The sequence below is a fragment of the Anolis carolinensis genome, unplaced genomic scaffold (genome assembly GCF_035594765.1).
Source record: "Anolis carolinensis isolate JA03-04 unplaced genomic scaffold, rAnoCar3.1.pri scaffold_10, whole genome shotgun sequence".
NCBI classification, from domain to species: Eukaryota; Metazoa; Chordata; class Lepidosauria; order Squamata; family Dactyloidae; genus Anolis; species Anolis carolinensis.
In genome coordinates, this window is record NW_026943821.1 from 18041327 (window position 1) to 18069275 (window position 27949).

The window sequence follows — 27949 nt, forward strand, 5'->3', positions numbered from 1 at the left end:
TATTATTATTATTTTATTATTATGACACAGCAAACAAGATAGATATGCTGGGGTTCGTATCACAAAATCACAAGTAGAACACTTCCCAAGTGTCTAGGACAGTGTGATGTATTTTCGGATTATGCGTGCAGATCCCAGTAGGGTGGCCTTTTGCAGTTGGCAGATTATAATTTTGTCATTGTCTATTGTTTCCAAATGCCAGCTGAGATCTTTTGGCACAGCACCCAATGTGTCCATCACCACCAGGACCACCTGCACTGGTTTCTGCCAGAGTCTTTGAAGTTCGAATTTGAGGTCCTGATAGTGGCTGAGTTTTTCCTGTTGTTTTTCATCAATGCGACTCTCACCTGGGATGGCGACATCAATGATCCAAACCTTTTTCTTTTCCACAACTGTGATGTCTGGTGTGTTGTGTTCCAGAACTTTGTCAGTCTGGATTCGGAAGTCCCACAGTATCTTTGCGTGCTCATTTTCCAATACTTTTGCAGGTTTGTGATCCCACCAGTTCTTTGCTGCTGGGAGGTGGTACTTGAGGCAGAAGTTCCAATGAATCATTTGAGCCACATAGTTGTGCCTCTGTTTGTAGTCTGTCTGTGCGACTTTCTTACAGCAGCTGAGGATATGATCAATGGTTTCATCAGCTTCCTTGCACAGTCTGCATTTTGGGTCATCAGCTGATTTTTCGATCTTGGCCTTAATTGCCTTTGTTCTGATGGCTTGATCCTGGGCTGCAAGGATCAGGCCTTCTGTCTCCTTCTTCAGGGTCCCATTCGCCCCCCCCCCCGCAGGTGCCACCTTGACGTGGTGGGGGGGGCTTAACTGCTCCAATGGTGACTGAGAGCTGTGCTGGTGGTAGTGTAACAACCGGCAGGTCCAACTAAGCCAGAGAGGCCTCAGCTGAGGAGCAGAACTAAGAGCACCTAACCCATTAGCATTATGGAGAATCAAACCAAAAACAAGTCTATACTGGCTCTGTCGTCGCCCAGGATAAAAAGGACCGTGGTGGATGCTATTGATTCTGGACATCCATCAACAAGTGGGCTACAGAATCAAAATACAAATGAACAGTCACGGAAGCGGCAGAAATATACAATGCCAGAAAACCGCACTATTATTGTTGTTGTTCTTGTTATTATTATTATTATTATTATTATTATTATTATTATTATTATTATTATCTAGTGTCCTTTTTACATTATTTTTACTGCTATGACAATATCCTACAGAACCCTGGGACTGGTTCTTTAGGGGTGTATTTAGAATTCCCAATCAGAGAGCTCTAGTGCCTTACCAGATTTTGGACCTTAGGATGGAGCCAGGGCAGTTAAAGCAGAATCATAGTGGTATACGTGTGTAGTATGAAAGCCAACAGGGACAGATAGGAGAGGAAGGGACTAAGATCCTAAACTGGGCCTCCCAGAAGAGGGTCAGCCCCATTGCCCCCAGATTTTGTTTCATTTTGAAATATAACACTTGTGAGGCTGCAGAATGTGAGGGCTCCCATCCATACTTAGAAGAATGGCCTGGATCGCCAGACGTTGGTTCAGGGAGTCATCTTGCTTGGCCATGTGCTGTAAAGGGCACCCAAACAAAGAAATCTTGTTCCCTCTCCCTTTTCTTTCTTCACCTTCATCTGAATGACAAAGGCTTCCAATTACAGTCCTTTTGGGAATCAAACAGCAAGCCATGATACTCACTTCGCGGCTTGCAGATTAAGACAGATAAAATGTAATGGGGAGTTAGATTTATACAAAGGAGTTGACTCTGCATTCGGATACTTTGTGGGTCTGGGCTAGGAATCCGGACCTGCTCTGAAAGAATAACTAGCACCATTTTTAGATGAAATGAGCTTGAAAATTCACAGCTGCCTCCCTTAGCCACCCCGCCTTTCCACCATCGCCACCTCCATTGTATCACTGAAAGATCATAAATAATTCAGCCTTGCTCAAATATTTATGGAAATCAATTTAGTCCCGGCCTTTCTTTCTTCCTTTCTGAAACACCACCTTTCTGCTGTGCATCTTGAGCTGAGCATCGACACTTTACACCCACTTTGAGAGAGAATAGACAGCTGTTTGCTCAGTCTACAGGCTGAATCTGAAAAAGACTCCTATCCAGCACCCTAAATGCCTTTTGTCCTTGAGCCAGACTAAGCAAAGATCTGATTCATTATAAAGCAGCTGGTTTTGAAATAAGTTTCCTTTTTGAAGCCCAGAAACTGGTGACTCCACTCTCTAAAGTTTTGCAACTGGTAAAGGGCATTTCTTTCCCTTTTCCTTATTCATTCGGTGACGCAGTTAATCGTTTATGTTTGTGTCCTTAGATGGAAAGTAAGAGGGTCACTGTGACTACAATAGGAGTCCAGACAGTGTGTCTGAGTTGGGGAGGAGCTCTGAGCATTTGCCCCAAGGCTTTGCTCACATACCACTGGAACATGAATTAATTTGTTGCTCTCCGAACCACCTGGAATGTGGATACGCCAGCGTAACTGCATAGACTTTGCAGACGTGAAGAAAAGCAGTGCAATTTCCTCTTTCCTATTGTCTTTTCAAAAATAATCTGAAAATACTTTCTGATGAGTTGGCAACAGTGGTCTAATACTACTAGTAGAGCTAAATACAATAGAGTCTCACTTATCCAACATAAATGGCAGAATGTTGAATAAGTGAATATGTTGGATAATAAGAGAGCCATGTCTGAGTTAGGGCCTTTTACCCTAGCACTCAAGACCTGGCTCTTTACTAGAGCTTTTAATCTATGTTAATTTTATCAATATTTGTATGTACAGTAGAGTCTCACTTATCCAAGCTAAATGGGCCAGCAGAAGCTTGGATAAGCGAATATCTTGGATAATAAGGAGGGATTAAGGAAAAGCCTATTAAACATCAAATTGGGTTATGATTTTACAAATTAAGCACCAAAACACCATGTTATACAACAAATTTGACAGAAAATGTAGTTCAATACACAGTAATGTTATGTTGTAATTACTGCATTTACGAATTTAGCACCAAAATATCATGATATATTGAAAACATTGACTAAAAAATGGCTTGGATTATCCAGAGGCTTGGATTAGCGAGGCTTGGATTAGTGAGACTCTACTGTATGTATTTTTATCCTTTACAATTTTATCTTGTAAATCGCCCAGAGCATCGTGGATGGAGGGCGATTAATAAGTAATTAAATGATGATGATGATGATGATGATTATTAGGAGGCATTAAGGAAAAGCCTATTAAACATCAAATTAGGTTATGATTTTACAAATGAAGCACCAAAACATCATGTTAGACAACAAATTTGGCAGAAAAAGTACAGTAGAGTCTCACTTATCCAACATAAACAGGCCGGCAGAATGTTGGATAAGCGAATATGTTGGATAATAAGGAGGCATTAAGGAAAAGCCTATTAAACATCAAATTAGGTTATGATTTTACAAAAGAAGCACCAAAACATCATGTTAGACAACAAATTTGGCAGAAAAAGTAGTTCAATACGCAGTAATGCTATGTAGTAATTACTGTATTTATGAATTTAGCACCAAAATATCATGATATATTGAAAACATTGACTACAAAAATGCCTTGGATAATCCAGAATGTTGGATAAGCGAGTGTTGGATAAGTGAGACTCTACTGTATCACTGGCATTCTGTGCCTTATAACTGCTTTCATATTCTCGACATGTAAAAACAAAACAACACTAAGTGCTCTTTGCTCACACACATGAAACATAAAAACACTGCAGTCATGTGCACTTTCACATTTTAAAGTCCTTCAAACATAACACTTCCATTACTAAAGCCATAAAATGGAGCCTGCTTTTGTTGTTTTGTTGCTAAACACACACCCTTAAATCTAATCTCCCAACTAGATTAGACCCACTGAATCAAGGGGAGTCAAACTGCTGACTTCTCATCGATTCAACTGGCTTCTTTGAGTCAGGATTATCCACGGTCCTTAGATCTCTGAATTTCAACTTCATGCTGATCTTGTGGATAAGAAGATAAGAAAAGAAATACGATTCTCTGGATGATCAAGTGAAAGCAGCAGATGATAGAAGACTCAATGATAGAAACATTATTTACAGATGGGAAAAGCTGGAAGAGCATTACTGGATTACCACGCCTCAACAAGCAAAATAGTTTTACTACAAGTTTAAACAAGATCTGGTAATTGAAGAGGAGGTTGAGGGAACTCACGGTGGAACAGATAAAAAATAAAAGCCAATGACAGAAGACTTGACTAGTGAGAAAGAAGAGGGAGAACAATCAGGCAGTGACAAGGAAGAACGTAAACAAAGACGAAATGGGAGAGAAAGGAAAAGCAGTTCAAACCAGATATTGTGGGTTATTCTGCCTTGATATTCTAGGTTATATGGCTGTGTGGAAGGGCTCACAGAAAGATTGGCTGTTAACCATTTTTGTTAGAAACAACCAGGAGTGGTGGAAAGAAGAGTGTTCATGAGATAAACAGCACTGAATAGAATTAATAGATTGATATATTTTTATTATTATCTGTGAGATTGGGAAATTTGATGGTACCACAAACATTTTATTTTTTGGTTAACCTGGGGTAGAGTCTGGAAGCAGTCAGATAAACTGTGTCATATATAACACTAGCTGTGCCCGGCCACGCATTGCTGTGGCGAAGTATGGTGGTATGGGAAATAAAGTATTGAGGAATTGGTGGTAGTTAAGGTAAAGGGTAAAGGTATATAGCTGTGTGGAACTGCCATATAATCCAGTTAAAATCAGATAATCTGTATTTTATAGGCAGTGTGGAAGAGGCCTAAGTGAGGCCTAACTCTGCCTGTCCCCTGGGCTGAGTGGGTTGCTAGGAGACCAAGTGGGTGGAGCTTAGCCTTCTAACTGGCAGCAATTGGATAAAAACAATTATTCCTCTCCCTCTAATTAGGACTTTATTTTTCTTTCTTTTTTTTGTTGTATGAACGCAGAGGCATGGATGAAGGGTTGTGCTGCCAAGTTTAGTGTTTCTGGGATGTGTAGTTTTATTGTTTTGTCCTAGGCCGAAATTTCATTACCCTTTTATATATATACTAGTTGTGCCCGGCCACGCGTTGCTGTGGCGAAGTATGGTGGTATGGGAAATAAAGTATTGAGGAATTGGAGGTAGTTAAGGTAAAGGGTAAAGGTTTTCCCCTGACATTAAGTCCATTATAAATGGGTTATATAGTGTGGAAGGGCCTTGAGTCTACACTGCCATATAATCCAGTTAAAATCAGTTAATGTGTATTTTATACACAGTGTGGAAGAGGCCTAACTGAGGCCTAACTCTGCCTGTCCCCTGGGCTGAGTGGGTTCCTAGGAGACCCAGTGGGCGGAGCTTAGCCTTCTAACTAGCAGCAATTGGATAAAAACAATTATTCCTCTCCCTCTAATTAGGACTTTATTTTTCTTTCTTTTTTTGTTGTATGAACGCAGAGGCATGGATGAAGGGTTGTGCTGCCAAGTTTAGTGTTTCTGGGATGTGTAGTTTTGTTGTTTTGTCCTAGGCCGAAATTTCATTACCCTTTTATATATATCTATATATATAAAAGAGTGATGGCATCACGGCGACCCACAAAACAACAAAACTACAGGCCCCCCAACCTCGAAATTTGACAACACAACCTATCATCCACGCCTCTAGGTTGATCCAACAAAAAGAAAAGAAAAATAAAGTCCTAATTAGAGAGAGAGGAATAATTGCTTTTATCCAATTGCTGCCAGTTAGAAGGCTAAGCTCCTCCAACTTGGTCTCCTAGCAACCCAATAAAAAATAATAAAAAACACTAAAAAGTAATACAATAAAATACTATAATAACAGAAAATAACTCAAAATAATACAAGAAAATAATAAAATATAATAAATAAAAATATAACTTACAATAAAATTAATAAAAAATTGCAAATAACGTCAAATAAAAATTACACAACAATTTTTAACCAACACCACCACCACTTTGCCACAGCAACGCGTGGCCGGGCACAGCTAGTATATATATATATGACAATACCACAGGATAGATATTTAATGATAATGACTATATCTTATTTTTATGCCAAAACCAGTTTATGTACAGTAGAGTCTCACTTATCCAACGTAAACGGGCCAGCAGAACGTTGGATAAGCGAATATGTTGGATAATAAGGAGAGATTAAGGAGAAGCCTATTAAACACCAAATTAGGTTATGATTTTACAAATTAAGCACCAAAACATCATGTTATACAACAAATTTGACAGAAAAAGTAGTTCAATACGCAGTCATGCTACGTAGTAATTACTGTATTTACAAATTTAGCACCAAAATATCATGATATATTGAAAACATTGACTACAAAAATGCATTGGATAATCCAGAACGTTGGATAAGCGAATGTTGGATAAGTGAGACTCTACTGTATCTGCAGTTAAGAATACTATGAGTAGACAACAAAGATGATGAGAAGTGAAAAGACTACGCTGAAGGCGTAGAAGAATACTAGTACAGTAGAGTTTCGCTTTATCCAATCTTTGCTTATCCAACGTTCTGTATCATCCAACGCAGGTTGCCATTTAGTAGTCAATGTTTTTGTAGTCAGATTTCCAATACATTGCGAAGTTTTGGTGCTAAATTTGTAAATACAGTAATTATTACATAACGTTATCATGCGTTGAACTGCTTTTTCTGTTATAAAACATGATATTTTGATGGTTAATTTGTAAAATCATAACATACTGTATATACTCGAGTATAAGCTGACCCGAATATAAGCCGAGGCACCTAAATTTACCACTAAAAAAATGGGAAAACATTGATTCCAGTATAAGCCGAGTGGTAAATTTCAGAAATAAAAATAGATACATTAATTGAGGCATAAGTAGGTTAAATGTTTTTTAATATTTACACAAAGCTCAAATTTAAGATAAGACTGTCCAACTCTGATCAAATCATTATTCTCATCTTCTTCAATGTAACTTTGCTTAAGTATCCTTTTAATAATAATAGAGGAAAATAATACATGTAATAATAATAATAATACATACAGGAAAATAATACAAGTACAGTAGAGTCTCACTTATCCAACACTCGCATATTCAACATTCTGGATTATCCAACACATTTTTGTAGTCAATGTTTTCAATACATTGTGATATTTTGGTGCTAAATTCGTAAATACAGTAATTACTATGTAACATTACCATGTATTGAACTACTTTTTCTGTCAAATTTGTTGTATAACATGATGTTTTGGTGCTTAATTTGTAAAATCATAACCTTATTTGATGTTTAATAGGCTTTTCCTTAACCCCTCATTAACCAACATATTTGCTTATCCAACATTCTGCTGGCCCATTTATGTTGGATAAGTGAGACTCTACTGTAATAATTGAGTGAAATAATAAATGCAATAATAATAAGATCAGAGTGAAATAATAAATGTATTAATAATAATAATAATAATAATAATAATAATATAGAGTAAAATAATTGTAATAGTAGCAACAATAATAGAGAAAAATAATAAATGTAATAATACCAATAACAATAGAGAAAAATAATAAATGTACCATATATTCTCGATTATAAGCTGTCCCAAATATAAGCCAAGCAGGACCCTCACCGAAGTATAAGCTGAGGGGGGCTTTTTCAGTCTTAAAAAAAGAACTGAAAAACTAGGCTTATACTCGAGTATATACAGTAATTTGATGTTTAATAGGCTTTTCCTTAATCCTGCCTTATTATTCAACATTTTCACTTATCCAGTGTTCTGCCAGCCCATTTATGTTGGATAAATGAGACGCTACTGTATTGTTTTAGTGGAATGTTTGCATTGGTAGTGTTTATTTGCAGATTTGTTTACTGTGTATTTAATAAAAATGATTTAAAACAGAAAAATAACCTTTCAAAGTAAACATTGAAATCGTTACAAATTCACCAAAATGTAACTTTACTTTTTCTCAATACATTGCTTTAAAATGCATCTTTGTGACACTTTCTGTAGCTCAAGTAACTAGTTGCATCTAGTGTCAAAATTTATTTTCACCAAAGGCCACATCAGTCTTATGGCTGTTTGCAATTGTAATAATGTGTAAATTTAACTACCGTAGTGGCTTTTTTAGACCCTTACACAGATCTGTTGTGCAGTGTTTACAGTGAGCTCTGCAGAAGAAGCTTCAGCTGCACTTCATAAAAAGGAAAATCGGTCTGTTTAAGCAAGTCCTGCAAATGCTGATTTGTTATCAGTAAGTGTTTGATGTTTATATCTATTTTATATACTATATATACTCGGGTATAAGCCTAGTTTTCAGCCCTTTTTTAAGACTGAAAAAGCCTCCCTCGGGTTATACTCAGGTGAGGGTCCTGATTGGCTTATATTTGGGTCAGCTTATACTCGAGAATATATGGTACATTTATTATTTTTCTCTATTATTACTGGTATTATTACATTTATTATTTTTCTCTATTATTGTTGCTACTATTGCATTTATTTTACTCTATTTTATTATTGATACATTTATTATTTCACTCTGATATTATTATTGCATTTATTATTTTACTCTATTATTACATGTATTATTTTCCTGTATTTATTATTATTATTATTACATGTATTATTTTACTCTATTATTATTAAAAGGATACATAAGCACATTTGCATTGAAGAAGATGAGAATAATGATTTAATCAGAGTTGGACAATCTTATCTTAAATTTGAGCTTTATGTAAATACAGTAGAGTCTCACTTATCCAACACTCGCTTATCCAACGTTCTGGATTATCCAACGTATTTTTGTAGTCAATGTTTTCAATACATCGTGATATTTTGGTGCTAAATTCGTAAATACAGTAATTACTACATAGCATTACTGCGCATTGAACAACTTTTTCTGCCAAATTTGTTGTCTAACATGATGTTTTGGTGCTTCATTTGTAAAATCATGATCTAATTTGATGTTTAATAGGCTTTTCCTTAATGCCTCCTTATTATCCAACATATTCGCTTATCCAACATTCTGCCAGCCCGTTTATGTTGAATAAGTGAGACTCTACTGTATTACATTTATTATTTTACTCTCTCATTGCATGTATTATTTTCCTGTATTATTTATTATTATTATTATTATTATTATTACATGTATTATTTTACTCTATTATTATTAAAAGGATACATAAGCACATTTGCATTGAAGAAGATGAGAATAATGATTTGATCAGAGTTGGACAGTCTTATCTTGAATTTGAGCTTTCTGTAAATATTCAAAAACATTTAACCTACTGATGCCTCAATTAATGTAATTTTATTGGTGTCTATTTTTATTTCTGCAGTTTACCACTCTCGGCTTATATTTGAATCAATGTTTCCCAGTTTTTCTGTGGTAAAATTAGGTGCCTCGGCTTATATTTGGGTTGGCTTATACTCGAGTATATACAGGTAATTATATCCGTGGGGTCACATAAAAATATTCTCAGGTCAAAAGGGGTCACTAGCAGAAAAGTTTAAGAAGTCCTACTCCAGACAAACTAGAATTAGGTTGAATCATGTTCTTTCTATGGCATGAGAAAGCCATATGTCTGGTGATGAAGCTTTGCTAGCGCCACTTGCAGAGCAAGCCACACCTGTGTCAACAAGGCCAGAATAGCTGTTTTGATGGAACATCCTTGAACAACAAGTTTTCTATGGGCTAATCATTAGCCTGGTTAAACATAGCAGAGTCAGATTAGTATTGCTCAGAGGCTGGAATAGGCTGTTTCCTTCTGAAGACACTCACAAAGAGTGGAAGCTTAGCAGTGGAAACAGCTTAACCGGGAAGATATTTAGTGTTGCCAGGTCCTCACATGCTATAAAGCACTGTGCAAGTCGTAGCTGCTTGTATTCTTTCTATGCACATGTCACTTGGAATATAAACTGGTAAACTGGTGATGATAGAATCATAGAGTTGGAAGAGACTTCATGGGACATCTAGTCCAACCCCCTGCCAAGAAGCAGGAATAATAATAATAATAATAATAATAATAATAATAATAATAACAACAACAACAACAACAACAACAACAACAACAAGAAAACCGCACTACAAACTAGAGCTGACAGCTGGCACAACAAAACATTGCATGGAAAGTTCCTTGACAAAATTGAAGGAAAAGCTGATAAGGAGAAGACCTGGCTCTGGCTCACAAATGGGACCCTGAAGAAGGAGACAGAAGGCCTGATCCTTGCAGCCCAGGAGCAAGCCATCAGAACAAAGGCCATTCAGGCCAAGATCGAAAAATCAGCTGATGACCCAAAATGCAGACTGTGCAAGGAAACCGACAAAACCATTGATCATATCCTCAGCTGCTGTAAGAAAATTGCACAGACAGACTACAAACAGAGGCACAACTATGTGGCCCAAATGATTCATTGGAACTTATGCCTCAAGTACCACCTCCCAGCAGTAAAGAACTGGTGGGATCACAAACCTGCAAAAGTATTGGAAAATGAGCACGCAAAGATACTGTGGGACTTCTGAATCCAGACTGATAAAGTTCTGGAACACAACACACCAGACCTCACAGTTGTGGAAAAGAACAAGGTTTGGATCATTGATGTCGCCATCCCAGGTGACAGTCGCATTGACGAAAAACAACAGGAAAAACTCAGCCGCTATCAGGACCTCAAGATTGAACTTCAAAGACTGGCAGAAACCAGTGCAGGTGGTCCCGGTGGTGATCAGCACATTGGGTGCCGTGCCAAAAGATCTCAGCCGGCATTTGGAAACAATAGACATTGACAAAATTACGATCTGCCAAATGCAAAAGGCCACCCTACTGGGATCTGCGCGCATCATCCGAAAATACATCACACAGTCCTAGACACTTGGGAAGTGTTCGACTTGTGATTTTGTGATATGAAATCCAGCATATCTATCTTGTTTGCTGTGTCATAATAAAATAATAATAATAAAACAACTTTATTTATACCCCGCCACCATCTCCCCAAGGGGACTCGGGGCAGCTTACATGGGGCAGAGCCTGAACAGCATAATCAGATAAAAACAACATACATACAATTCACAAGATAACACTCCTCGGATTTGAACCTGCGACCTTTCGGTCTGCAAGTTCAGCAGCTCAGCACTTTAACACACTTCACCACCGGGGAATCTTTAAATTCATATTTAAAAATATAAATACTGGTTATATATTGTAGAAAGATAATTCTTATTCCCTCTTGACAGCCAGAGAAAAGAGTTTTGTTTTGTTTTTTCGTGTCAGGAATGTCTTGAGAAACTGCAGGTCGCTTCTTCGGCAGGCTAAACATACAGAGTAGTTTAAGCCACTCCTCACGGGACATACAGTAGAGTCTCACTTATCCAAGCCCTGCTTATCCAAGCTTTTGGATTATCCAAGCCATATATTTTCAATATATCATGATATTTTGGTGCTAAAATTGTAAATACAATAATTACAACATAACATTACTGCACATTGAACTACTTTTTCTGTCAAATTTGTTGTATAACATGATGTTTTGGTGCTTAATTTGTAAAATCATAACCTAATTTGATGTTTAATAGGCTTTTCCTTAATCTCTCCTTATTATTCAAGATATTCTCTTGTCCAAGCTTCTGCCGGCCTGTTTAGCTTGGATAAGTGAGACTCTACTGTAGTGTCAACCCCCTCCCATAATTTTTGTGCAGTTTGAAAAACATTAAAACTCCATTTGTCCCCAAGAGGCATCTTAAAACAGTGGCAGTAAAAAGAAAAAGACAGCAGGGCATTCCCCCCTTTGTTTTCCAAGACAATTTCATTCAAAGAGGGTTTAACTATTGGATTGATGGGAATTCCTAGCTCTGAAAAAGCCATGTTATACCATCGATTGCAGTGAAAGTCCAGAATTGTTGGCCTTGTCATTATAGTGTCACTTCTGCTCAAAGTTTAATCAGAAGAGAGAGATATATTTCTGAGCAAGTCATTAAGAAAAATATCTTCTGGAGTAGGTAAAAAACTTCTCCTTCCCCCCTATCTTGCCATTCTTTATAGCAGAGGAGCAGACAAAATCAATTGCCCAACTGTCTCCTTGCCATGTGCACACTCCACATCTTTTGTTAAAGGAGGGTCTGTCTGTGGGACAGAGAAACCCTGGCAGGGAGAGACAGATGGCATTTTATTGCCTGGCTGGAAGTCAGAATGCGCTTCTTTTCTTTTCCGTGAGCTGAGAGCAAGCAGGTTTCAAATGAGTTTTTTGTTTTTTGGTCGTCTGGTTTTGCTTTTGTTAATAGCATCGTAAGCAGGCTTTTAAATATCTCTCTCTTTTTAAAAGATTTTTATTTATGCTTTTATTAATACATTAAAAATGGGGGAACAATTTGAGCAAGATAGACAAAGTTTGAAAGAGGAAAGTCAAATGAATATGTCTATCTATATACAGTAGAGTCTCACTTATCCAAGCTAAACGGGCCAGCAGAAGCTTGGATAAGTGAATATCTTGGATAATAAGGAGGGATTAAGGAAAAGCCTATTAAACATCAAATTAGGTTATGATTTTACAAATTAAGCACCAAAACATTATGTTATACAACAAATTTGACAGAAAAAGTAGTTCAATACGCAGTAATGTGATGTTGTAATTACTGTATTTACGAATTTAGCACCAAAATATCACGATATATTGAAAACATTGACTACAAAAATGGCTTGGATTATCCAGAGGCTTGGATAAGCGAGACTTGGATAAGTGAGACTCTACTGTATATAAAAGGGTAATGAAATTTCGGCCTAGGACTAAACAACAAAACTACCCATCCCAGAAACACTAAACTTGGCAGCACAACCCCTCATCCATGCCTCTATGTTCATACAACAAAAAGGAAAGAAAAATAAAGTCCTAATTAGAGGGAGAGGAATGATGGTTTTTATCCAATTGCTGCCAGCTGGAAGGCTAAGCTCCGCCCACTGGGTCTCCTAGCAACCCACTCAGCCCAGGGGACAGGCAGAGTTAGGCCTCACTAGGCCTCTTCCACACTGCCTATAAAATACAGATTATCTGATTTTAACTGGATTATATGGCAGTGTAGACTCAAGGCCCTTCCACACAGCTATATAACCCATTTATAATGGACTTAATGTCAGAGGAAAACCTTTACACTTTACCTTAACTACCACCAATTCCTCAATACTTTATTTCCCATACCACCAGACTTTGCCACAGCAACGCGTGGCCGGGCACAGCTACTTCATATATATATCTCCCCCGACAAAACGTATTTTGTAGCGTCTTCCAGATCTTCTGCTTAGCAGGTCCAATTTTCTTCATTTCTGTTCCTTGTCCAGCATTGGTGTTTTTTTCTGCAGGCTCTGGGTTATTGTTTTTCCCTGTTCTCTAATGTTCTATTGTTAATTTTATGTATTTATTTATTTATTCCAGATATCGTTCCAATTTACTCCACTTTGTCCTTTTCCTTTTTGTGTTGTTCTGTGATACTATTTGTGTCAAAATGTCCATATTTTTTATATCTAAAGCTCTCCAATACCATTTTTCCAAGGCTGGAGTCTCACGGGTTTTCCACAGTTGTGCTAGGCATATCCTGGCTGCAGTTACCAAGTATACAAACAGCTTGTTCGTATTAAGGTCCATCTGAACATCTGTAATTCCTAAGAGGAAATACTCTGGTTTTAGCTCAAACTTTTTTTGAAGTATTTTCTCCATCTCTTTATGGATTTCCCGCCAATACTTTTTAACTTTTTTACACCCCCACCACATATGTATGAAATCTCCTTTGTGTTTCTCACATTTCCAGCATTTGCCATTACCTTTTCCTTTGCTAAATCTATTTAATCTCTCTGGTGTAAGATACCACCTAAAGAACATCTTATACCAGTTTTCTTTCAACTCTATGTATATTTTTGTTTTTTCTTCCATATCTCTTCCCATTCTGTCATGTTTATCGTATGTCCTACATCCCACACCCATTTTATCATTACCTCCTTAACATGTACAGTAGAGTCTCACTTATCCAACATAAATGGGCCGGCAGAATGTTGGATAAGTGAATATGTTGGATAATAAGGAGGCATTAAGGAAAAGCCTAATAAACATCAAATTAGGTTATCATTTTACAAATGAAGCACCAAAACATCATGTTAGACAACAAATTTGGCAGAAAAAGTAGTTCAATACGCAGTAATGCTATGTAGTAATTACTGTATTTATGAATTTAGCACCAAAATATCACGATATATTGAAAACATTGACTACAAAAATGCATTGGATAATCCAGAATGTTGGATAAGCGAGTGTTGGATAAGTGAGACTACTGTACTTTGTCTGTCTCTCATGCTAGCAATTGCTGGTACAGTAGAGTCTCACTTATCCAAGCCTCGCTTATCCAAGCTTCTGGATTATCCAAGCCATTTTTGTAGTCAATGTTTTCAATATATCGTGATATTTTGGTGCTAAATTTGTAAATACAGTAATTACAACATAACATTACTGCGTATTGAACTACAGTAGAGTCTCACTTATCCAACACTCGCTTATCCAACGTTCTGGATTATCCAACACATTTTTGTAGTCAATGTTTTCAATATATCGTGATATTTTGGTGCTAAATTCATAAATACAGTAATTACTACATAGCATTACTGCGTATTGAACTACTTTTTCTGCCAAATTTGTTGTCTAACATGATGTTTAGGTGCTTCATTTGTAAAATCATAACCTAATTTGATGTTTAATAGGCTTTTCTTTAATGCCTCCTTATTATCCAACATATTCACTTATCCAACATTCTGCCGGCCCGTTTATGTTGGATAAGTGAGACTCAACTGTACTTTTTCTCTCAAATTTGTTGTATAACATGATGTTTTGGTGCTTAATTTGTAAAATCATAACCTAATTTGATGTTTAATAGGCTTTTCCTTAATCCCTCCTTATCCAAGATATTCGCTTATCCAAGCTTCTGCCGGCCCGTTTAGCTTGGATAAGTGAGACTCTACTGTATAATATTTTTATTAGTTTAGTTTCTGTTGTTAAAATTTTGTCCCAACATGTGTCCTTGACTTCAAGTCCTGTCTTTTTGTCCTCTATAAAACTTTTCTTCAATTGCTTTAAAATATCTCTTTACCTGGTCACTCACCATAAATGAAAATATCCTTGAAGTTTTGTCCATTTTTAAAATGCATTTAAATACTCCATTCCAATCTCCGCATAAAAGCCCATTCTCATACGGCAAATCCAAGAGTGTTCCAGCAGATTTTCATAAAAAGCTCTTTTATTCTCTGGTGGTGAATAATCTCTACCACCAGTATTTTCTGTCCTCGTTAGGCGTTCTATTCTCATGAATCTTTCATTTTCATCTTCCATTTTTAGCTGTTATTCTTGAATTTACATAAATCACTGCTCCTTTTCCCCTCCTTATTTATTGACGAACAGAAACAAAACTTTATTTTCCTTATTTTAAAGGGACCTGGCAATTACCCTGAGTGTGCTTTTTTGCATTTCGATCCCAAAAGGCCGACTGTTCCTGCCTTCTGTTTTATACTTGAGCCATGAAACGCATCTCAACATTCATCAAGGAATACAGCAACAAGGTATATAGAGCAAGATGAATGATTAAGGAACAGAAGGGGAAGCTCATATTATAAAATGATATCTAGTTTAAAGGAGACTGGATCTATGAGGGTTGAATGAAAAGTAATGCCTCCACCTTCGTTACTTGGGTTTGGATGGGAATATTTTAATAAATCAAACACAGAAATAATCCTTAGAATGTGCTCTTTAGCTACAGTAGAGTCTCACTTATCCAACATAAACGGGCCGGCAGGATGTTGGATAAGCGAATATGTTGGATAATTAGGAGAGATTAAGGAAAAGCCTATTAAACATCAAATTAGGTTATGATTTTACAAATTAAGCACCAAAACATCATGTTAGACAACAAATTTGACAGAAAAAGTAGTTCAATACGCAGTAATGCTACGTAGTAATTGCTGTATTTACGAATTTAGCACCAAAATATCATGATGTATTGAAAACATTGACTACAAAAATGTGTTGGATAATCCAGAACGTTGGATAAGCGAGTGTTGGATAAGTGAGACTCTACTGTACCACCATTCATTTTTCCACATAATCACCAGACAATTGGATACATTTCTGCCAACGATGAACAAGTTTTCTGAAGCCATCACGGAAGAAGTTGACACTCTGTTTCCGCAACCAGCGTCTCACAGTCCTCATTGTGCACAGATTTCCCGATAGCCAAGCAAAGCAATATTTTTATTTTTTTTTTGTGTCAGGAGCAACCGGAGTTGCTTCTGGAGTGAGAGAATTGGCCGTCTGCAAGGACGTTGCCCAGGGGACGCCCGGATGTTTTGATGTTTTACCATCCTTGTGGGAGGCTTCTCTCATGTCCCTGCATGGAGCTGGAGCTGATAGAGGGAGCTCATCCGCGCTCTCCCCGAGTGGGATTCGAACTTGGCAGACTTCAGGTCAGCAACCCAACCTTCAAGTCACAAGGCTTTTATCCCCTAGGCCATTGGAGGCTCCATAAAGCAATAATGTGACCCACACATTCTTGTGAAATGGCAATTATGCTTGAAATTTCTCTCTGAGTGATACGACGATTGTCCTGAATCAATCTGTCAACCATTTGCTTGTGAAACTCAATGGTTGCTGTCACAGGACGTCCAACTCTTTGTTTGTCACGCAAGTCAGATGTTCCCACCTCAACGTCTTTAAACTTACGTGCCCAACGACGCACAGGACTCACTTCAACACAATCCCCATAAACAGCTTGCATTCTCCATTATTATTAAAAGGATACATAAGCACATTTACATTGAAGAAGATGAGAATAATGATTTAATCAGAGCTGGACAGTCTTATCTTAAATTTGAGCTTTATGTAAATATTCAAAAACATTTAACCTAATGATGCCTCAATTAATATAATGTTATTGGTATCTATTTTTATTTCTGAAATTTACCACTCTCGGCTTATACTGGAGTCAATGTTTTCCCAGTTTTTTTTGTGGTAAAATTAGGTGCCTCGGCTTATATTCGGATATATATATACTCACACACACACACTAGCTGTGCCCGGCCACGCGTTGCTGTGGCAAAGTGGTGGTGGTATTGGTTAAAAATTGTTGTGTAATTTTTATTTGATGTTATTTGCATTTTTTAATTAATTTTATTGTAAGTTATATTTTATTTATTATATTTTATTATTTTCTTGTATTATTTTTAGTTATTTTCTGTTATTATAGTATTTTTATTGTATCAATCTTTTATTGTTTTTTATTATTTTTTATTGGGTTGCTAGGAGACCAAGTTGGAGGAGCTTAGCCTTCTAACTGGCAGCAATTGGATAAAAGCAATTATTCCTCTCTCTCTAATTAGTACTTTATTTTTCTTTTCTTTTTGTTGTATCAACCTTAAGGCATGGATGATGGGTTGTGTTGTCAAATTTCGAGGTTGGGGGGCCTGTAGTTTTGTTGTTTTGTGGGTCGCCATGATGCCATCACTCTTTTATATATATAGAATATATATGGGTAATGAAATTTCGGCCTAGGACAAAACAACAAAACTACACATCCCAGAAACACTAAAATTGGCAGCACAACCAGTCATCCATGCCTCTACGTTCAAACAACAAAATGAAAAGAAAAATCAAGTCCTAATTAGAGGGAGACAAATAATTGTTTTTATCCAATTGCTGCCAGTTAGAAGGCTAAGCTCCGCCCACTTGGTCTCCTAGCAACCCATTCAGCCCAAGGGACAGGCAGAGTTAGGCCTCACCCAGGCCTCTTCCACTGCCTATAAAATACAGATTATCTGATTTTAACTGGATTATATGGCAGTGTAGACTCAAGGCCCTTCCACACAGTTATATAACCCATTTATAATGGACTTAATGTCAGGGGAAAACCTTTACACTTTACCTTAACTACCACCAATTCCTCAATACTTTATTTCCCATACCACCATACTTTGCCACAGCAACGCGTGGCCGGGCACAGCTAGTATAGTGTCTTCCATTTCAGGCAGCTGTAGTAATTCTCCTCCTCCCCAAACTGTTGGTGGCCAGAGAAGGAAAGGCGCCTGTGCCTGTGGCTGCAGCCAACCCTGGCACCTGCTATTCTGCCCCGATGAATGAGTGGGGAGAACAGTCCTATATACACTCTGCCCGGTCAGCTCCTTCTTCTCACCCCCCCCCCAACAGTTAGATTATCTTTTTGAAACATATTCTCATGCAAATGCCTTTGCAAGTGGTACAAAGCAAGCCCAGACAAAGAGTCTGAATAGGAACAAACATGTTGCTCCTGTCTCAGCTGCTCCGGGAATCAAACAAAAGTGTGATGCAGGCTCAACAGAGGTATATGGTCATGGTGAACCACATAACTGGTGGGGAGGGGGGATGAAATCGATAGAAATGAAGAATGAAAGAGGGATTGAGTAGTCCTTGGAAACATCCTAGACACAGAAGTCTCTGAAGTCATGGTCACTCAGGAGAGATAGTGTGTGGGTGTTTTATTAATGGCCATATTTAATAACAGTTTGGAGTGGGAACTAGAACAACGGTGTCCAAGTTTTTGACTTTCCTGGGACGCATTGGAAGGAATATACTTATATACTCGAGTATAAGCCTAGTTTTTCAGCCCTTTTTTTATTACTGAAAAAGCCCCCCTCGGCTTATACTTGGGTAAGGGTCCTGGTTGGCTTGGGTCAGCTTATACTCGAGAATATATGGTACATTTATTATTTTTCTCTATTATTATTGGTATTATTACATTTATTATTTTTCTCTATTATTGTTGCTACTATTACATTTATTTTACTCTATTTTTATTATTAATACATTTGTTATTTCACTCTGATCTTATTATTATTATTATTATTACATTTATCATTTTAGTATATTTGTTATTACATGTATTATTTTCCTGTAATTATTATTATTATTATTATTATTATTATTATTATTATTATTTGACTCTATTATTATTAAAAGGATACATAAGTACATTTACATTGAAGAAGATGAGAATAATGATTTGATCAGAGTTGGACAGTCTTATCTTAAATTTGAGCTTTATGTAAATATTCAAAAACATTTAACCTACTGATGCCTCAATTAATGTAATTTTATTGGTATCTATTTTTATTTCTGAAATGTTACCACCCTCGGCTTATACTTGAGTCAATGTTTTCCCAGTTTTTTTGTGGTAAAATTAGGTGCCTCGGCTTATATTTGGGTCGGCTTATACTCGAGTATATATGGTATACAATATACGATAACACAAACAAAACTGATGAACAAAATAAAATAAAATAAAGACTATGTGTAACTTTTGTGATGGGAGCCTCCGGTGACGTAATGGGTTAAACCCTTGTGCCGGCAGGACTGCTGACCAAAAGGTTGGGGGTTTGAATCCAGGGAGGGGGGTGAGCTTTCATCTGTCAGCTCCAGCTTCCCATGCAGGGACATGAGATATGAGATATGAGTACAATGACACCTTCAATTGTGCATTTTCTAGGCATATTGCTTCTGATATTGGAGGTGGTATACAATCCCTCTTACTAATAGCTCATTTCATTACCTTTGAAATGCCATCTAGATATTGTAGCGATGAGTTCCACAGATTAACTTTGAATGGGAAATGCCAAGAGCAGAGCTGGAATAATTTACATTACAGTAGAGTCTCACTTATCCAAGCTAAACAGGCCAGCAGAACCTTGGATAAGCGAATATTTTGGATAATAAGGAGGGATTAAGGAAAAGCCTATTAAATATCAAATTAGGTTATGATTTTACAAATTAAGCACCAAAACATCATGTTATACAACACATTTGACAGAAAAAGTAGTTCAATACGCAGTAACGTTATGTTGTAATTGTCAGAGTAATTTACACAGTGCAGCAGTAGTTGGATGGAGTCAGAGGAACGCAGCATGAAGAGACATCCAGAGACTTTGGTAAAACTATATACAAGTTTTACTGTAAGCAGTAATGGTCAAGACAAACAGACTTGCAGACAATAGACACAGGACTCTCACTCTAGCCAGACAGAAACAGAACTGAACTGAACAGAACTGATGCAATCAGTAATGCATACACACTTGTGTCTGGACACTCCCCAGTTCCAGCCACACATCAAGGTCATCACAGCTTCTCAGTAATTAACTCTTTACAGACTATAGTCCACTCTGGATGATGCAATCAGTATGCAATACAAATCAAGACACAAATTGCATTTAAACACTATCAATACACAAATCCCACATTAACAGTAATTACTGTATTTACGAATTTAGCACCAAAATATCATGATATATTGAAAACATTGACTACAAAAATGCCTTGGATAATCCAGAACCTTGAGTAAGTGAGACTCTATTGTATTTGGATTACAGGTTCCAGAATCCTCCAGCCCACACAGGTAGCTACTTATATTTCAAAATCTAACTGGAAAAGTGTCTGAAATCCTCATTGGGGCCAAGTGAGTACATTTCCCATTGTAATAATTCTCAATGAAGGCAAGACAATTTATTTGCTACTAGCTGTGCCCAGCCATGCGTTGCTGTGGCATTTTCTGGTGGTGTTGGTGAGAAATTGTTGAGGTAGTGGTGGTATTGAATGTCTGTTGTATGGTAGTCTTTATGTTTAGTTTGCACACTGAAGTGGATTATATGGCAGCGTGGAGTCAAGATAATCCAGTTCAAAGCAGATAATATAAGATTCTAAATGGGTTATATAGCTGTGTGGAAGGGCCTTGAGTCTACACTGCCATATAATCCAGTTAAAATCTGATAATCTGTGGAAGAGGCCTAAGTGAGGCCTAACTGTGCCTGTCCCCTGGGCTGAGTAGGTTGCTAGGAGACCAAGTGGGCGGAAATTAGCCTTCTAACTGGCAGTAATTGGATAAAAACTATTATTCCTCTCCCTGTAATTAGGACTTTATTTTTCTTTTCTTTTTGTTGTATCAACCTAGAGCCGTGAATGATGGGTTGTGTTGTCAAATTTCGAGGTTGGGGGGCCTGTAGTTTTGTTGTTTTGTCCGCTGCCCTGATGCCATCACTCTTTTATATATATAGATGAGCCTCAACAAATGCCATTTTCACATTTTTTTTATTTTGCTAGCCCTTTTTAAGCCTTTCCCCCCTGCCAATTGTATAGAGAAATGCTTACTGTGGCTCTGTTGCTTTTTGTCATTCAAGCAACTCCTTGGCTATGACTGGCCGGCTGTGACTTGCCCATTGTTACCACTAGACGATAGGCTGAACAGGTGAGTGTGTCTCCTTCAAATATACCTATGTGTGCACAATTAAAATTCTGTTTCCATGGAGACTCATTCTTGCAGCTTTGCAGATTCACTTTCTGCTGGTGATGGTGCCAAGAAAAGTCGATCACGTCACTGTTTATCAAAAGGAAACACAAAAGGGGGATACATCTGCAAGCGCTGATAGGTCTGAGGATTCTGTTTCAGTCTGCAAAAAAAACGGCATGGCTTCTCTTCCTTGGCTTGCTGCGCGCTTCTTCAGCAAACTCTCCTACAAATGATGCCAAATTTTTTTTTTCCAAAGCTAAAAGTGTACACAGCAGACCTCAGGGAAGTTTTTTTTTCATTTCAGGAGCAACTTGAGTCGCTTCTGGAGTGAGAGAATTGGCCGTCTTCAAGGACGTTGCCCAGGGGACGCCCGGATTTTTTTGATGTTTTCACTATCCTTGTGGGAGGCTTATCTCATGTCCTTGCATGGAGCTGGAGCTGATAGAGGGAGCTCATCCGTGCTCTCCCCTGGTGGGATTTGAACCTGGCAGCCTCAGGGAAGTGGAAACTATTTTTTTAAAATGAAGTTTTTGGTGGCCGATCACCACTTCTCCTATCTCAAAGTGTAATTTTGAGAATAAAAATGGTGGAAAGAGCTGTGTATACCGCTGTTAGCACCTTGGAGGAAAGATGGAATAGAAACATCTATATATATAAAAGAGTGATGGAATCCTGGCGACCAACAAAACAACAAAACTAAACACCCCACAACCTAGAAAATTGACAGCACAACCCCTCATCCACGCCTCTAGGTTGATACAACAAAAAGAAAAGAAAAATAAAGTCCTAATTAGAGATAGAGGAATAATTTTTTTCATCCAATTGCTGCCAGTTAGAAGGCTAAGCTCTGCCCACTTGGTCTCCTAGCAACCCACTCAGCCCAGGGCCTCTTCAATCAGGCCTCTTCTCGGCTTAGAAATGGAGATGAGCACCAACCCCCAGAGTCAGATATGACTGGACTTAACATCAGGGGAAAACCTTCACCCTTTACCTTAACTACCAACAAGTCGTCAATACTTTATTTCCCATACCACCATACTTCGTCACAGCAACGCGTGGCCGGGCACAGCTAGTAATAAATAAAAACATCCATAAAAACAATAAGTAAATACCAATTTCAAACTGAAAATGAAATTGCTAGAAATTAAGGATTTTTTTAGTTTAGAGTTCTCTCCTTACTCAGCTTGTTCCCTTTTCGGGGTTGCATAGACTCTTCTTCTGTTCATGTTGTTGGCCACTGTGAAAATATGATTATGAATTATTTCTGCTCTTTGGAATCCTTGCTCCTTGGACTGAGATATTCACCAACAATTCTGAATGTTGTGTGCTTAAAAAAAAAATCTCTTTCTTCTTTGTGGTCTCTGTGAATTCACACCAATGGGTTAACTGTGCTCACGCAGTGGAATTCAGAACCTTCTAGAGCTCCAACGGATACTTTTTGGTGGTTGCTCCACCCACCATCCCGATAGTACAGTGATGGCCAACCTATGACACGCGTGTCAGCACTGACACGCCTAGCCATTTTTGCTGACACGCTGCCGCCTGCAGATTGATTGGATGACTATGTCTTTTGTGGCCAAATTTGGTGTGATTTGGTCCAGTGGTTTTGTTGTTTACTCCATGGAAATTATGCACATTACATTTATATAGATAGATAGATAGATAGATAGATAGATAGATAGATAGATAGATAGATAATTATTATATTATTATATTATTATTATATTATTACTGTAGTATATTATCATATTATATTGTTATACTAGCTGTGCCCGGCCACGCGTTGCTATGGCGAAGTATGGTGGTATGGGAAATAAAGTATTGAGGAATTGGTGGTAATTAAAGTCAAGGGTAAAGGTTTTACCTTACATTACATCCATTATAAATGGGTTATATAGCTGTGTGGAAGGGCCTTGAGTCTACACTGCCATATAATCCAGTTAAAATCAGATAATCTGTATTTTATAGGCAGTGTGGAAGAGGCCAAAGTAAGACCTAACTCTGTCTGTCCCCTGGGCTGAGTGGGTTGCTAGGAGACCAAGTGGGCGGAGCTTAGCCTTCTAACTGGCAGCAATTGGATAAAAACAATTATTCGTCTCCCTCTAATTAGGACTTTATTTTTCTTTTCATTTTGTTGTTTGAACGTAGAGGCATGGATGACTGGTTGTGCTGCCAATTTTAGTGTTTCTGGGATGTGTAGTTTTGTTGTTTTGTCCTAGGCCGAAATTTCATTATCCTTTTATATATATAGATTATTCATTATGCATGACCACATTGAAACTACAATAGACAGAAATCAGCGTGGAAACTGCATAGGTAGATGGTTGTACATGGAAATAATGGTAGGAAATAGTTTTTGATTTATTACATATAGTTATATATTACAATTATATATATATATTATTTAAACTATACATATTGTGAAATTATGTTTTTTTTCCCTCAAAGTGACACGCCACCCATGCTAGGTTTTTTGGTGAATTTTGACACACCAAACACAAAAGGTTGCCCATCATTGCGATAGTATATAATGGGCAGATGCCACCATTGCCTTCGTTCTTTTTTTCTTCTTCACCATATCGGTAGTAAGGGAAATAATCTTCATTTTTTAGCATTGCTAGGTTTAGGCCTAATTCCTTAATTAGATAGCTTTCAGTAATTAATTAGGACTTGATTCTTTCACTATTAGGGCTCCTATCTAGCCTCACTAATTGGCTCGCTGGCTATTGTTTTCTGTGTTTTCAGTCCTACAACTTCTGGAAGGCTATTGTACCTTTCAGTTTTGCTTTGACTCGCATATTGCTTTGAAAACTCATTCTGTTTAACATGAAGTCAACTGAAGACATCTGTGGCTTTTGACATGTTTTGAAATGAACTAAGCTAAATTCTTACCAACAAATTCAGTTGATACCGCGAGCATATTTTCAGTTTAGATATGGCGGCCTGCTGTGAAACTGTTAAAGATAAGGGGTGTGTTGAGGTTAAAAAGAGGCAAAAACAAGACTGATTTCCCAACAGAACTTGGGAAGGTTACCGTATATACTCGAATATAAGCCGACCCGAATATAAGCCGAGGCACCTAATTTTACCACAAAAACTGGGAAAACTTATTGACTCGAGTATAAGACGAGGGTGGGAAATGCAGCAGCTATGGGTCAATTTCAAAAATAAAATAGATATTAATAAAATTGCATTATTTGAGGCATCAGTAGGTTAAATGTTTTTTTAAAAAAATAAATTTGTATTATGAGACTTATTTTCCAAAAGTGTTACATTAAAAGTGGGGGAACAATCATTAGGGATAGGAAAGTAGGAAAGGATAGCTCTATTCTAGGAGTCTACTCTACTCTATCTAACACTAAGGGTAATTGGGTAGGGGAAATTGGGGAGGGACTGAGGGTTGTCGTCGACTTCCAATCTCCTTCTTTGCGGCAAATTCTTTTCACTTCTTTGATAATCACTGTGGCTTCCCCTACTCTTACCTAGACCTTATTTTGTTTCGTTCTTGCATTTTCTTCTAAATCGTTATTAACATTTTCCTTTTCCTTTGTAACATACCCTGTTTCCCTGAAAATAAGACATCCCCAAAAAATAAGACCTAGTAGAGGTTTTGCTGAATTGCTAAATATAAGGCCTCCCCTGAAAGTAAGACCTAGTAAAGTTTTTGTTTGGAAGCATGCCTGGTGCCCGCCAAACAAAACACCAGAACTTGCAGGATCGGTAAATGCACATACCAGTTGTACATGGAAATAATGGTAATCATATATTAATGTTATATTATTTATATGTATACAGTAGTAACAAGAAATTATTGTCAGGAGTCATAGTTTGTCTGGTTTGGTTATGTTGGTTTGTGATGACAACTACTGTACAGTATATAATAAATGTTCATTTCTTGGTTCAACAATAAATGTGAATTCTTCTTCATGGAAAAAATAAGACATCCCCTAAAAATAAGACCTAGCACATCTTTGGGAGCAAAAAATAATATTTCGGGGAAACACTGTATATTTCTTTAGTGGTGACCAATCTGTTTTATTGCTTTTCACTCCTTGGAAGAACTTTAATGTTTGAGTCAATACATCCATATTCATAGTATCCATTATCTTTAAAATCCATTCATCTATTGTGGGTTTTTCTTTTGACCTCCAAACTTTCACATAATTTATCATGGCAGCCGTTGTTAAGAAGTGAAAAGGTTTCTCATAATTTTCTGTCATTTTACAGTCAATTATTCCCAACAGATAATATTCTGGTTTCAATCGTATTTTTACATTTAAGATTTTCTGTACCTCTTCATGGATCTCCGACCAGTATTTCTTAGCCATTCTGCAGTTCCACCACATATGTATGAATGTTCCCGTTTTTCTTCACATTTCCAACATTTGTCACTCAGTTTTGGATACATTTTCGCCAATTTTTGGGGTGTAATGTACTACCTATGGTAGGTTAAATGTTTTTGAATATTTATATACAACTGTAATTTAAGATAATAATAAGACTTTAATAAGATAAGACTGTCCAACTCTGAATACCTATATACTCAAGTATAAGCTGACCTGAATAGAAGCCGGCCAGGCTCCTCACTCAAGTATAAGCCAAGGGGAGCTTTTTCAGCCCTAAAAAGGGGCTGAAAAACTAGGTTTATACTCGAGCATATACAGTACATTTCAATGAAAGACATCTGGTTGTTAGTTACATGGAGACCATCAAATTGAGGTGTTGCAGGTTATATTTCAGAGGAAAGTACTGGCAAAACTATCTCTGAGTAGAATCATAGAATCACAGAGTTGGAAGAGACCTCACGGACCATCCAGTCCAACTTTCTGCCAAGAAGCAGGAAAATCTCATTCAAAGCACTCCCGGCTTATGTGCAGCCAAACATTCATTTGTAAGCACTCCTATTCAGTTCTTTGGGTCATCTCATGATGCACTTTTTATTTTAAAGAAGGTATTTTGCTGCTAGTGACTCAGTTGTTTCTCTTGCCTTCAGTGAAGCAGCTTTCTTGAAACTGCAAATATATTTAATGCACCTAAACAGGAAATAGCTGTGTAGTCAGTTGACTGAACCAATATCTTGGCACTTTACCAAATTGTCACATAACCGCAGCTATTTTTATAGGGAGCAAAACATGCCTGTTGATGAGACATTGTTTTTTCTTTCTTTCAGAGAAGCAGGTGGACAAAATGTGATTCTAAGAAAGTGCAAAACCTTAGCAATGAAATGTGGGTAGTATTAACTTATTTCCTTTTTGGTTTTGTTGTACAATATAAGGAATTTTGCCATATTAGCCCTCAGCTGGTGAAGCTTTAAAAATCCAGTGACAAGAAAGGATGACAACCCTCATGTTGTCTCCTAGCATATGGTCCAATGAAACCTTAACTGTAATAGGTTTTCAATATACAATAGAGTCTCGCTTATCCAACGTAAACGGGCCGGCAGAACGTTGGATAAGCAAATATGTTGGATAATAAAGAGAGATTAAGGAAAAGCCTATTAAACATCAAATTAGGTTATTTTACAAATTAAGCACCAAAACATCATGTTATACAACAAATTTGTCAGAAAAAGTAGTTCAATACACAGTAATTCTATGTAGTAATTACTGTATTTACGAATTTAGTACCATAATATCATGATTTATTGAAAACATTGACTACAAAAATGCATTGAATAATGCATTGAACGTTGAAAAGCGAGTGTTGGATAAGTGAGACTCTACTGTATAAGTCTATTTCAGAACTTAGATGTTACCTTCTTGGACTAACATACAGAGAATTCCTCAGCCACCGTACCCAGTAGTATGGTAAACCCAAAATATATCTGTCCCACGTTGTGAGTATTATTATTCAAAAAAATGAACATTGACTGGACATACAGGGATTATTTTTTGTATGGAGAATCGCATCATACAATTTTGGAGGAGTGTGCTATCTGAAAGAGAAAAATGAGATTGTGAAATTTATTTATTATTTACAGTATTTAACATTCTCCAGCTTCCAGGCTTCGTGAGGTTGTACTCAATTCCGGCCACAGGGGGAGCAGCTGCTTCATCATCCACTGTGACACCGAGTCCTTGATGGATACTTCCTCATTCCAAATGCTGCTGGAAGATTTTTATGGTGTCGTAAATTAGTTAAATTAGCCTCTCCACATAAGCGGTACCTGAATTTCCTACTTGATAGATGCAACTATCTTTCAGGTTGCTTAAGTGGAACTCACTGCCCATTGAGATCAGGCAAGCCCCCACATTAGTAGCCTTCAAGAAAGACCTGAAAACATGGCTCTTCCGTTGTGCTTTTGGAGAGTAACTACTATATACTTCTTCTCTGTTGCTCCCCTCCAATATCTATCCTGTAGACTGCATCACTATCTTATGACCCTTTTCTTTGTGGTTTTTATTCTTATTTCTTTCTCACCCCAAGTTTTAACTTAGTGTTCATGTGACCCGCCCTTGTTTTTATTGTTTCCCTGATTTTGCGTTGTAATGTATATTATTATCTATTGTATTGTTCAATGTGTTATGATGTGTTGTTCTTTTATATTCTGTTATATTGTATTGTTCTGGGCATGGCCCCATGTAAGCCGCCCCGAGTCCCCGTTGGGGAGATGGTGGCGGGGTATAAATAAAGTTTTATTATTATTA

At 37.4% G+C, this 27949-nt stretch overlaps 1 long non-coding RNA gene across 2 annotated transcripts; it reads left to right on the top strand.

Moving 5' to 3' along the window:
• The first annotated feature begins 770 nt into the window (after positions 1-770).
• Positions 771-27949, top strand: LOC134293766 (uncharacterized). Of its 2 annotated transcripts, XR_010000727.1 has the most exons (4): positions 771-8231; positions 9316-9421; positions 20389-20474; positions 21193-27949. It is a non-coding gene; the product is annotated as an uncharacterized LOC134293766 (long non-coding RNA). The 2 variants fall into 2 exon arrangements; XR_010000726.1 differs by having other exon boundaries at positions 20389-27949.